This window comes from Pelophylax lessonae, assembly GCF_965119305.1.
Source record: "Pelophylax lessonae genome assembly, chromosome: 4".
NCBI classification, from domain to species: Eukaryota; Metazoa; Chordata; class Amphibia; order Anura; family Ranidae; genus Pelophylax; species Pelophylax lessonae.
Genome location: NC_138771.1, coordinates 558,012,328 through 558,022,498, shown reverse-complemented (window position 1 = coordinate 558,022,498; position 10,171 = coordinate 558,012,328).

Genomic DNA, 10,171 nt, shown 5'->3' with positions numbered 1-10,171 from the left:
TCTTTGTCTAAATATTATAGGGTGTTTGACCCCAAGCAATATTACAATGTGTTCCTACACAGTGTCGGGACAAGGACCTCTAGCACCCAAGGCGAGGATGCTACGTTCACCCCCCCCCCCCCCCCCCCTCCAAACACGTTCATTCATTGCCAGAAAAACTAGAACACCTTTAAATTGTATATATACAAATGGTCAAAAAGGGTAGGGAATAAACATATTAAAATAAAAGTATGACTATATATTTTATGGTTAATGAAAACGAATTAGGGTTAACTTAAAATTTTAGAATTTTAAAATTATGTTTTTGTCTTTTAGAATCATGTTTCCGGTACAAAGCATTTTTTTTTTTCAATTTAGTGCTACAAACATGAATGAATGTAAATGTAAAAATGTTATATAAATAGGAAAAAAAAAAGGGGGAGATGTTAATAAAAACTAACTAGGGCTCATTTAGAGTTAAATCTTAGTTAAGGTGTTTGTTACCCTAAAAGAAAAAAAGAGAGAGATCCTGTTCTCTTAAAGCAGATTAAACAGCACAGCGCTTGTGCTATCTAATCTGCCCCTCCCTAACTGTAAAAAAAACCTGGCTGATCCTGCCACTTCCTGTGTCCCCCTCTGTGTGCCGACCACGATAATTATGGCTGCTGAGCCCTGTACCCCGTGGTCAGTTTACAAGCCTCTGTCATCCGCACCTCTCCACTGTCCCCCTTACCCCCTCCCTCTATGCCTGTCAGCTCTGTGTCCCTATCTCCGTCCCCCCTCCTGCCGCTATTAGTAGAAAATAAAATATTACAAATTGTCACTGCCAGCCCCTCTAATATATCTAGGCCTACCACAATGTATAAGTGTTTTATTAAAACAAAGCTTGTAAATACCTTTTTACAGCTATCTTTAGGCCGGTCACGTCACTCCCAGCCGGTCTCCTTCTCCGATCCAGAGCTACAGCAAGAGGAGCTGAGCGGCCATGTAACCTCCCCGGCTGATGTCAGAGGGAGTTCTCGACCCCTCCCGCTGTAGCCTGGGGATCGGAGTAGTAGACTTGCTGGGAGTCACGTAACCGGCCTAAAGATAGCTGTAAAAGGTATTTACAAGCTTCGTTTTAATAAAACATGTATACAGTGTGGTATGCCTAGATAAAATAGAGGGGCTAGGACTGGCAGTGAATTCCATTGCTGTGGTAACAACCACTTTAGTTTAAAAAAAAAAATATATATATATATATATATATATATATATATATATATATATATATATTTTTTTAAACACACTAAAATGTGAAAGAAAACCAGCAGCGCAAAACATAAGTGATTGATACTTAGTAAAGCAAAAATACTTGCCTAGTGATGATGTCTCCCAGGGGTGAATAAATCACAAGACTGAAAGAGCAGAACTACAAACCTTTACCAGCTGAAATAATAATGAAAGATGTATTCAAATGGTGTATGTACAGTGGGTATAGAAAGGAATCACCCACTAATAAAATAATCACATTTTGTTGCTTTGCAGCCTGAAATGAAAACATACGTTTTTTGTTTTATCCAGCTGTGTTTTCTCAGTGCATCTTATAACATCCAAGTGAAAGACATAACAGCAGCATGTGAGAATTTGTTTTTTTTATTTAAAAACAGAATCACTAAGTTGGAAAAAGGATAACCCCCTTGTGTCATTATTTTGTTGAACCCCCCTTTGCTTTAATTAAAGCCTTTAGTCTGTTGGGATATGTCTCTAAAAGAAATCCAAAAACAGAATCACTGAGTTGGAAAAAGGATTACCCCCCTCCTAAAAAGGACCAGGTGTAGGTAATCACCTTCTCAATGGCAGACAAAGCCATTTGATTTTCAACTGTGATCAGCTGTGGTCATTTTGATTAGCTCAGCATGAAAAGGGCTTTCCTGGAGCATTTCAGTCCCTAGTAGTGCAACCGAAGCAAACAATCAACTATGGGTGGCAATGTACTGACAAAATACCTTTGGTATAAAGTTCTGGACAGGCACAAGTCAGGAGATGGATACAAAAAAAAACATGTCGAAGGCTTCATCAATGCCTAGAAGCACTGTGAAGTCTATTATTAAGAAGTGGAAGGTATTTGGTACAACACAGATCCTCTCTGGATCAGGACGTAGCTCCAAATTGGATGAAAGAGCCAGGAGGAAACTAGTAAGAGGGGCTACCAAGAGGCCTATAGCATTTCTGAAGCAGTTACAGGAATTTATGACAAAGAGTGGTCATTGTGTGCAACAATATCAAAAATTCTCCACAAATGTGGCTTGTATGGGAGGATTGCAAGAAAAAGTCACTCCTCAAGAAAGGCACCTTGCCAAAATGCACCTTGAAGATTGTGAGGTCACATGGAAAAATGTGTTATGGTCAGATGAGACTAATATAGAATTATTTGGTCTCAACACCAAACACAATATGTCTGGCAGAAACCCAATACAACTCACCATCCAAATAACACCATTCCTGCAGTAAAGCATGGAGGTGGTAATAACCTGTTATGGGGTTGTTTCTCTGCAGCAGGCACTGGAGCACTTGTCAGGATAGAAGGAAAAATGGATGGGGCAAAATACTGTCAAATTCTTAAAGCGGAGTTCCACCCTGGGAAATTTTTTTTTAATAAAAATACCAACGGGACAGTCAGGGCTAGTACATTCCACAATGGCTAGCCTCTGATCTGTCCTGGGTTGCACTTACCTTTTAGAAGAAATACTTACCTTGAAAATGTTTTGTCCAGCGCTGCCATCTCAGGTGTGGGCAGCTTGAAGCCAGCTCGATCCTCTTCTGTGTCCTCTTCCGTCTTCTTTGGTCCCACGATGCACTGCACCGTCCCTGCCGTCACTTCCGGTGCCGCAGCGTCATCCCTGCACAGCTTCTGGGCATGCCCAGAAGCTGTTTAGCAAGGTATGACGGCGCCTGCACCGGAACTGACGTCGGGGCCGGTGCAGGCGCATTGATTCCTGGGAGCGATGACGTTCAGCTCCCAGGAATCAATGCAAGCCAGGAAGTGACGAATCGCCGTGGCCGCCGAGGGGAGGAAGAGGAAGTAAGGTAAGTATATTTTCTTCTAAACCAGGTAAGTAAAAAAAAAAAAAAAAAATTGCGAATATCCATTTGTTTTTCAGGTGACCCGGAGCGAGAACATGGAGGTAAGTATAATTTTAGAGTGGAACTCCGCTTTAAGTAAAATCTGCTGCCCTCTGCCAGAAAGTCAGTGAAAAGAAGGATTGCCTTCCAACATGACAATGACCCAAAGCACACAAAAAAATGACCACACAGTGGTTGAAAGAGAAAAAGGTGAATGTCTTTACATGGCCTAGTCAGAGCCCAGACTTAAACCCCATTGAAAATCTGTGGAATGACTTGAAGACTGCAGTCCTCAAAGGGTCACCATCAAATTTAACTGAACATGAGCAGTTCTACAAAGAAGAGTGGGCAAATAATGCAAAGTATGGCTATGCAAAGTTAGTAGAGACCTATCCCAACAGACTAAAGGCTGTATTAAAGCAAAAGGTGGTTCAACAAAATACTGACACAAGAGAGTGACTCCTTTTCCAACTCAGTGATTCTGTTTTTGAATTTTTTTTAAAAAAAAATCTGACATGTTGGTGTTATATTTTTGACTTGGATGTTATAAGTTGCACTAAGTAAATACAGCTGGATAAAACAAAAACTGTGTCTGTCTTCACTCCAGGCTGCAAAGCGACAAAATGTGATTATTTTAAAGGGAGTGATTCTATACCTACTGTAGCTGTTTATCTGGGGTTCTGATTTAACACCATTCTTTGCTAACAGATATTTGACCCAAGCACAATATTTGAATGTTCATAATTCTTATTGATTTAAAGGAGAAGTACAGCCAAAGCTCGCTTGGCTGTACTTCTCCTGTGGAACAAAGAAGTACAGATGGTTTGTACTCCTATGACCCATTTTCAGCAGACAGCGGGCTAAAGTTTGCTTTCTGCTGAGGTCACAGAGCAGGTCCAGGCTTAGGCTAGATTGCCACAATAAAGTTGGGATCCACCCACATGCCTGGCGAGCCGCTGAGAACCTGAGCAGGCTGCTCCCGCCCTCCTCCATAGCCCAGCACTTCAGTGAGCAAGGAGAGGGGAGAGCAGAGAGTTAGCAGCTCTATGCTCAGGGAGCTGTCAGAACTGAGCGATTGGCAGTGTTAGATCACTCGGTTCCCAGTGTTAGAGCTGGTGGGGGACAGATGGAGCATCAGACTGATGCTGCATCCAGTTAGGTAAGTATGATTTAAAAAAAAAAACGGATTCCCATACTTCTCTTTTAAAGCCAGTAAGATGTAAAACCACACAGCCACCACTTGTTTATTCTTAAAGTCTAGCTGTATGACTTGTTCTTTGTACTTGGAGGACAATTTTGCCAAAATCCAGTCCACACGGTGTACCCGCAGACTTCAGAGATGCACACAGGTTATTTGTTTAACAAGGATAACAATTAGACTTTGTGTAGAACTCTACAGAGCAGCTTGTAAAATCATACCCTAAAGCTGGAAATATCACCAATGCTAGATAAATAAAGGAAAGTTCTCAGATATAGAATGTTCTGTTGTGAAACATTTGGGATCTTCTCCAAAGAATAACAATAATCCTAGACAATACAAATGCAAAGACGATAAGATGTAATAAAAAAAAGATGCTTTCTTGTTTGGGAGTCCATAGGTAAAAAAATCACGCACGTTGATCACCATTGTTTCATACAGGGGTCTACAGTACCTTATGGATAGGAGTGTTTCATAAAGGGGTCTACAACACCATATGGACAGAAGTGTTTCATATAGAGATCTAAAGCACCAGTAGTGTTTCATATTAAGATCCCCTGTACAATATGGGCAGGAGTGTTTCATATAGACTTCCACTGTACTATATGGGCAGGAGTGTTTCATATGAAGGCCTTTAGCACCATATGGCCAGGAGTGTTTCATATAGAGATCCACTGTACGATATGGGCAGGAGTGTTTCGTACTGTAAATGGGTCTACAACACCATATGGACAGAAGTTTTTCATGTAGAGATCTACTGCTCCTTATGGCCAGGGGTGTTTCATATAGACCTTCTGCACCATAAGGATAGGAGTGTTTTATATAGAGATCTACTGCACTGAATGGACATGAGTGATTCATGTAAAGATCTACTGCACAATATGATCAGGAGTGTTTCATATAGAGATCAGCAGCAGCACCACATGGCCAGGAGTGTTTCAAATAGGGTTCTACAGAAACAATTGGATAGCAGTGTTTCATATAGAGATCTACTGCACTGAATGAACAGGAGTGATTCATGTAAAGATCTACTGCACAATATGATCAGGAATGTTTCACATAGAGAACAACAGCACCATATGGCCAGGAGTGTTTCATATAGGGGTCTACAGCAACATAAGGATAGCAGCTTTTCATACAGAGATATACTGCACCATATGGCCAGGAATGTTTCATATAAAGATTTATTGTACAATATGGCCAGAAGTGTTTCATACAGATCTGCACCATATGGACAAGAGTGTTTCCTGTAGAGATGTACTGCACTGTATGGATAGGAGTGGTTCATACAGAGATCGAATGCACTGCATAGAAAGGAGTGTTTCATATAGAAGTCTACCACACCATAAACACACAAAAGTTTTTGATACAGAGGTCTACAGCACCATATGAACAGCATATGAAAGTGTTTTATATAGAGGTTTATTCTGCATCCTATAGGCAGGAGTGATTCATGTAGAGGAGGCTTGTGAGGCATGGGGTGAGGGCATTGAAAAGTGGAGGGGGGTTCAGGGATACTGGGGGGCGCAGACATGGTTGTGAATTGAGAGGTGTGTAGAGAGCAGTTGGAGGTAAAAGGGGATTGCATGCATGGTGTCTTCAGACAAAGGGGGTGTATCGCGTACCTGGTGATGGCTGGATTGTTGTGGAGGCCTCTCTTGCACTTCCTGCCCAACACACCTAAAGGTGGAGACAGAGAGTGTAAGGGCAAGCAGTGGCAGGAGTGCCAGAGTAGCTGGTTGGTGAGATCCACTCTGTAAGTGGGTAGAGCTGGTAGCCGCACTTCTTGGAACAGAATGCAGGAGCAGTTTGGCACCAGAGCAGAAGACAGAATCAGGACCAGAACACAGGAAGTAATCGGCAACAACCAGCAGCAAGGGACCAAATTGTCAGACAGGGCAAGTTCAGGAGGCAGGCCAAGGTCAGTGTCAGCCAGGCAAAGCAGTAGAGAATCTAAGACAAGTCCAGTAAACAGGCTAGGGTCAGAGTAATCAGGTGAATAGAGTTGAGACAGGAGCAGAAGCAGAGTACAAGGGCAAGCTGGGTCATACACAGATAAGCAGGTACAGTAGATCAGGTCTCAGGTACAGGGGAACAATAAGAAGACCATTGAGCAACTGCTCATATTGACAGACCGGTTCAAATAGGCCACCGGGCGCCAAGGGTGCACACTGCACACTAATTGCTTTGCACACGTGCATGTGTACTTGTGCATTCTTGTGCAGAAATGTGAACTGGAATAGTATTTTTAACGCTTCATTTCCAAATATCAACATGTGTGCAATGCACATGAACATAAACATGAACATGAGCATAGGCCTGCACTGTTTTTCTGGTGCTGGGAATCAGGTTTATCTTACAGGGTGCAGGAGCTGTGAGTAGTGAGAAACATATAACTACAGACACAAGGATGCTGAGAGAAGGTGGGTCAGATGTGGTGGTTGGGCAGAGAAGGAGGGCTGTAGGCATAGTGAGTGGTGAGAGAAGTATAACTGCAGGCATGGTGGGTGCTGAGAGAAGGCAAGTGTGACGCAGGGGTTCATAAGAAAAGAGGGGTTGCAGGCACAGTGGGTGGTGAGAGAAGTACAGCTGCAGGCATAGTGGGTGCTGATAGAAGGTGGATGTGAAGTGGTGGATGGTGTAAGGAGGGAGTTGCAAGCATAGTGGGTGGTGAGAGAAGGAAGACTACTGGTGTACTGGATGCTGACAAAATGAGAGCTGCCGACATGGTGAATTCTAAAAGCAGTGGAAGTGTAATGTGGTTGATGCTGAGAGAAAAGAGGATGTGCGATTGGTGGGTGGTCTGAGAAGAGTGGGTGCAGGCTCCAGGAAGGAAGGGGGTTTGGTTGATAGTCCAGTGTTGGGAAGTGTGGGTGATAGTGGGGGGATTGCTGCCTTACATTTTAGGAGGGAGGGGTGCATTGTAATTGGAGGGCTGGCTGACATTGCAGAAGGGGGTCAGGCAATAGTGTTGGGGGACTGGCTGACATTGCTGGAATAGGGGTTAGGTGATGGTGGACACTACTGGAGTGAGGGCTGGATAACATTGCAAGGTGGGAAGTTTAACATTCCTACAATAAGGCAAATGGAGCCAGCTGTCTCAGTTGGCACTCACATAAGTGTGGCCCTGAGGTCAGAGTGTCTGCACTCTGGCCTAAGTGCTGTTCAATAAAGTAAATCCGGGTAAAATTAAGTTCAGTGTTACTGAGATCTCTTCACAGCCACTGCGCCTGTCAGACAGGCACGCTCAGTGACTGTGCTCTCCCCTCACAGGCTGTGATTGACAACAGCAGGAGCCAATGGTTCCCACTGCTGCCCCATGTCCAGTGAGGAGAGGGAGAGAAGAGAGAGTGGCACTACTCTCAGGAACAGCCCTGGATTGAGATTAGGCTCAGGCTTGGGGAGGAGCTGAACACAGATTGCTTTTTACCTTAAGGTTGGGTTTACATATACATACATACATATCGAACCAGCACGATTCCAGTGCGAGTTCACGTATCGCATGTCTCTGGGAGGCAGTTCACACTGCCCTATTCAAATCACTGTGGGTGTCAATACAAAGTTAATGACATCCCCAGATCGGTACACAGATCGCAGTGCGAACTGCTAAATTGTGCAGGAATCAGATTGTATGGGTGTGAACACTCATGCAATCCGATTCCAGTGCAGACCAAAAAAAGGGTCCTGCACCATTTTGGTGTGAATGCGATGCAAGTTCAGCCATACAATCTGTAAACAGACATCACCTGTGATCTGCACAGCACTTTCTACCTTTACAACCACTTTAAACCCCCAAACATTATATAAACCATTTTCTGAAAGCAGAGATCCTGGAGAATACAATGGTGAAAGTTCCAATCTTTTATGTCACATTTCTCTAAAAAATACACTAAAGTTAATTTTAGGACACATATAATTTTCCATATAATAAAAGTCCCTACAGGTCCTCAGTTTAGCAATAACTTTGAATAGCGGGGCTAGAATTATTGCTCTCATTCCAGCGTGCAAGGGGATATGTAACATGTGTATCTTAAGGGACATTTTCTTACATAGATGCCCCTGATGGGTGCGTTTACATTCATGTGTGAACATATGTAGGCCTGGGCCGACTAAAAAGTTGGGGGGGGGGGGAGTTTTGAAGCAATTGGGTGTAACTTTGCTTTTTGACTTTAACCACTTGCCTACAGTGCACTTTCACCCCCTTCCTGCCCAGACCGATTTTCAGCTTTCAGCGCTCTCACACTTTGACTGAGAATTACTCAGTCATGCAACACTGTACCCATACAAAAATTGTGTCCTTTTTTTCACACAAATAGAGCTTTCTTTTGATGGTATTTGATCAATACTGGGTTTTTTATTTTTTGTGCTATAAATAAAAAAAGACTGAAAATATCGTGAAAAAACGCATTTTTCTTTGTTTCTGTCATAAAATTTTGCAAATTAGTAATTTTTCTTCACAAATTTTGGCCAAAATTTATACTGCTACTTATCTTTGGTAAAAAAAAACCCAAATAAGTGTATATTATTTGGTCTTTGTGAAAGTTATAGAGTCCACAAGTTATGGTGCTATTCATTGAAAATTGATCACACTTGATCACACCTGATGTACTGAAGGCCTATCTCATTTCTTGAGACACTAAAAGGTCAGGAAAGTACAAATACCCCCCAAATGACCCCTTTTTGGAAAGTAGACATTCCAAGGTATTTAATAAGGGGCATGATGAGTTTTTTGAAGTTGTCATTTTTTCCCACAATGCTTTGCAAAATGAAGATTTATTTTTTTTTATTTATTTTTTTTTACAAATTGCCGTATTAACAGGTTATTTCTCTCACACAGCACATGTATACTTGCAACTACACCCCAAAACACATTCTATTACTCCTCCTGAGTATGGCGATACCACATGTGTGAGACTTTTTCACAGCCTGGCCACATACAGAGGCCTAACATCCGAGTAGCAGCGTCCGGCATTCTAGGAGCACAAATTACACATATCATTTCCTGACAACCTATCGCACTTTTGAAGGCCCTGGAGCACCAGGACAATGGAAACCCCCATAAAATGACCCCATTTTGGAAAGCAAACAGCCCAACGTATAATTTTTGAGGCATAATGAGTCTTTTGAATATGTCATTTTTTTCCACAAGTTTTTGGAAAATGTGGAAAGAAAATGAAAACACATTTTTTTTTACACAAAGCTGTCCATTTATGCAATATTTCTAACACATAGCATGTACATAGCAAAACTTGCACCCCAAAATACATTCTGCTATTCCTCCTGAGTATGGCGATACCACATGTGTAACACTTTTTCACAGCCTGGCCACATACATAGGCCTCACATCCAAGTAGCGCTTTACACAAAGTTGTCCATTTATCCACTTTAAGACTGGGCCTATTTTTGACACTTGGTGTTTACAAGCTAAAATCATTTTTTTTGCTAGAAAACTACTTTGAACCCCCAAACATTATATATTTTTTTTTAGCAGAGACCCTAGAGAATAAAATGGAGATCGTTGCTATATTTTTTATCACACCATATTTGCGCAGCAGTCTTCCAAATGCGATTTTTTTGAAAAAAATTCACTTTTTTGAACTAAAAAATAAGAAAACAGTAAATTTAGCCCAATTTTTTTCCATAATGTGAAAGATAATGTTACGCCGAGTAATTAGATACCCAACATGTCATGCTTCAAAATTGCGCATGCTCACAGAATGGCGCCAAACATTGGTACTTAAAAATCCCCATAGGCAACATTTTAAAAATTTCTGCAGGTTACTAGCTTAAAGTTACAGAGGAGGTCTAGGGCTCAAATTATTGCACTCGCTCTAACGATCGCGGCGATACCTCACATGTATGGTTTGAACACCGTTTACATATGTGGGC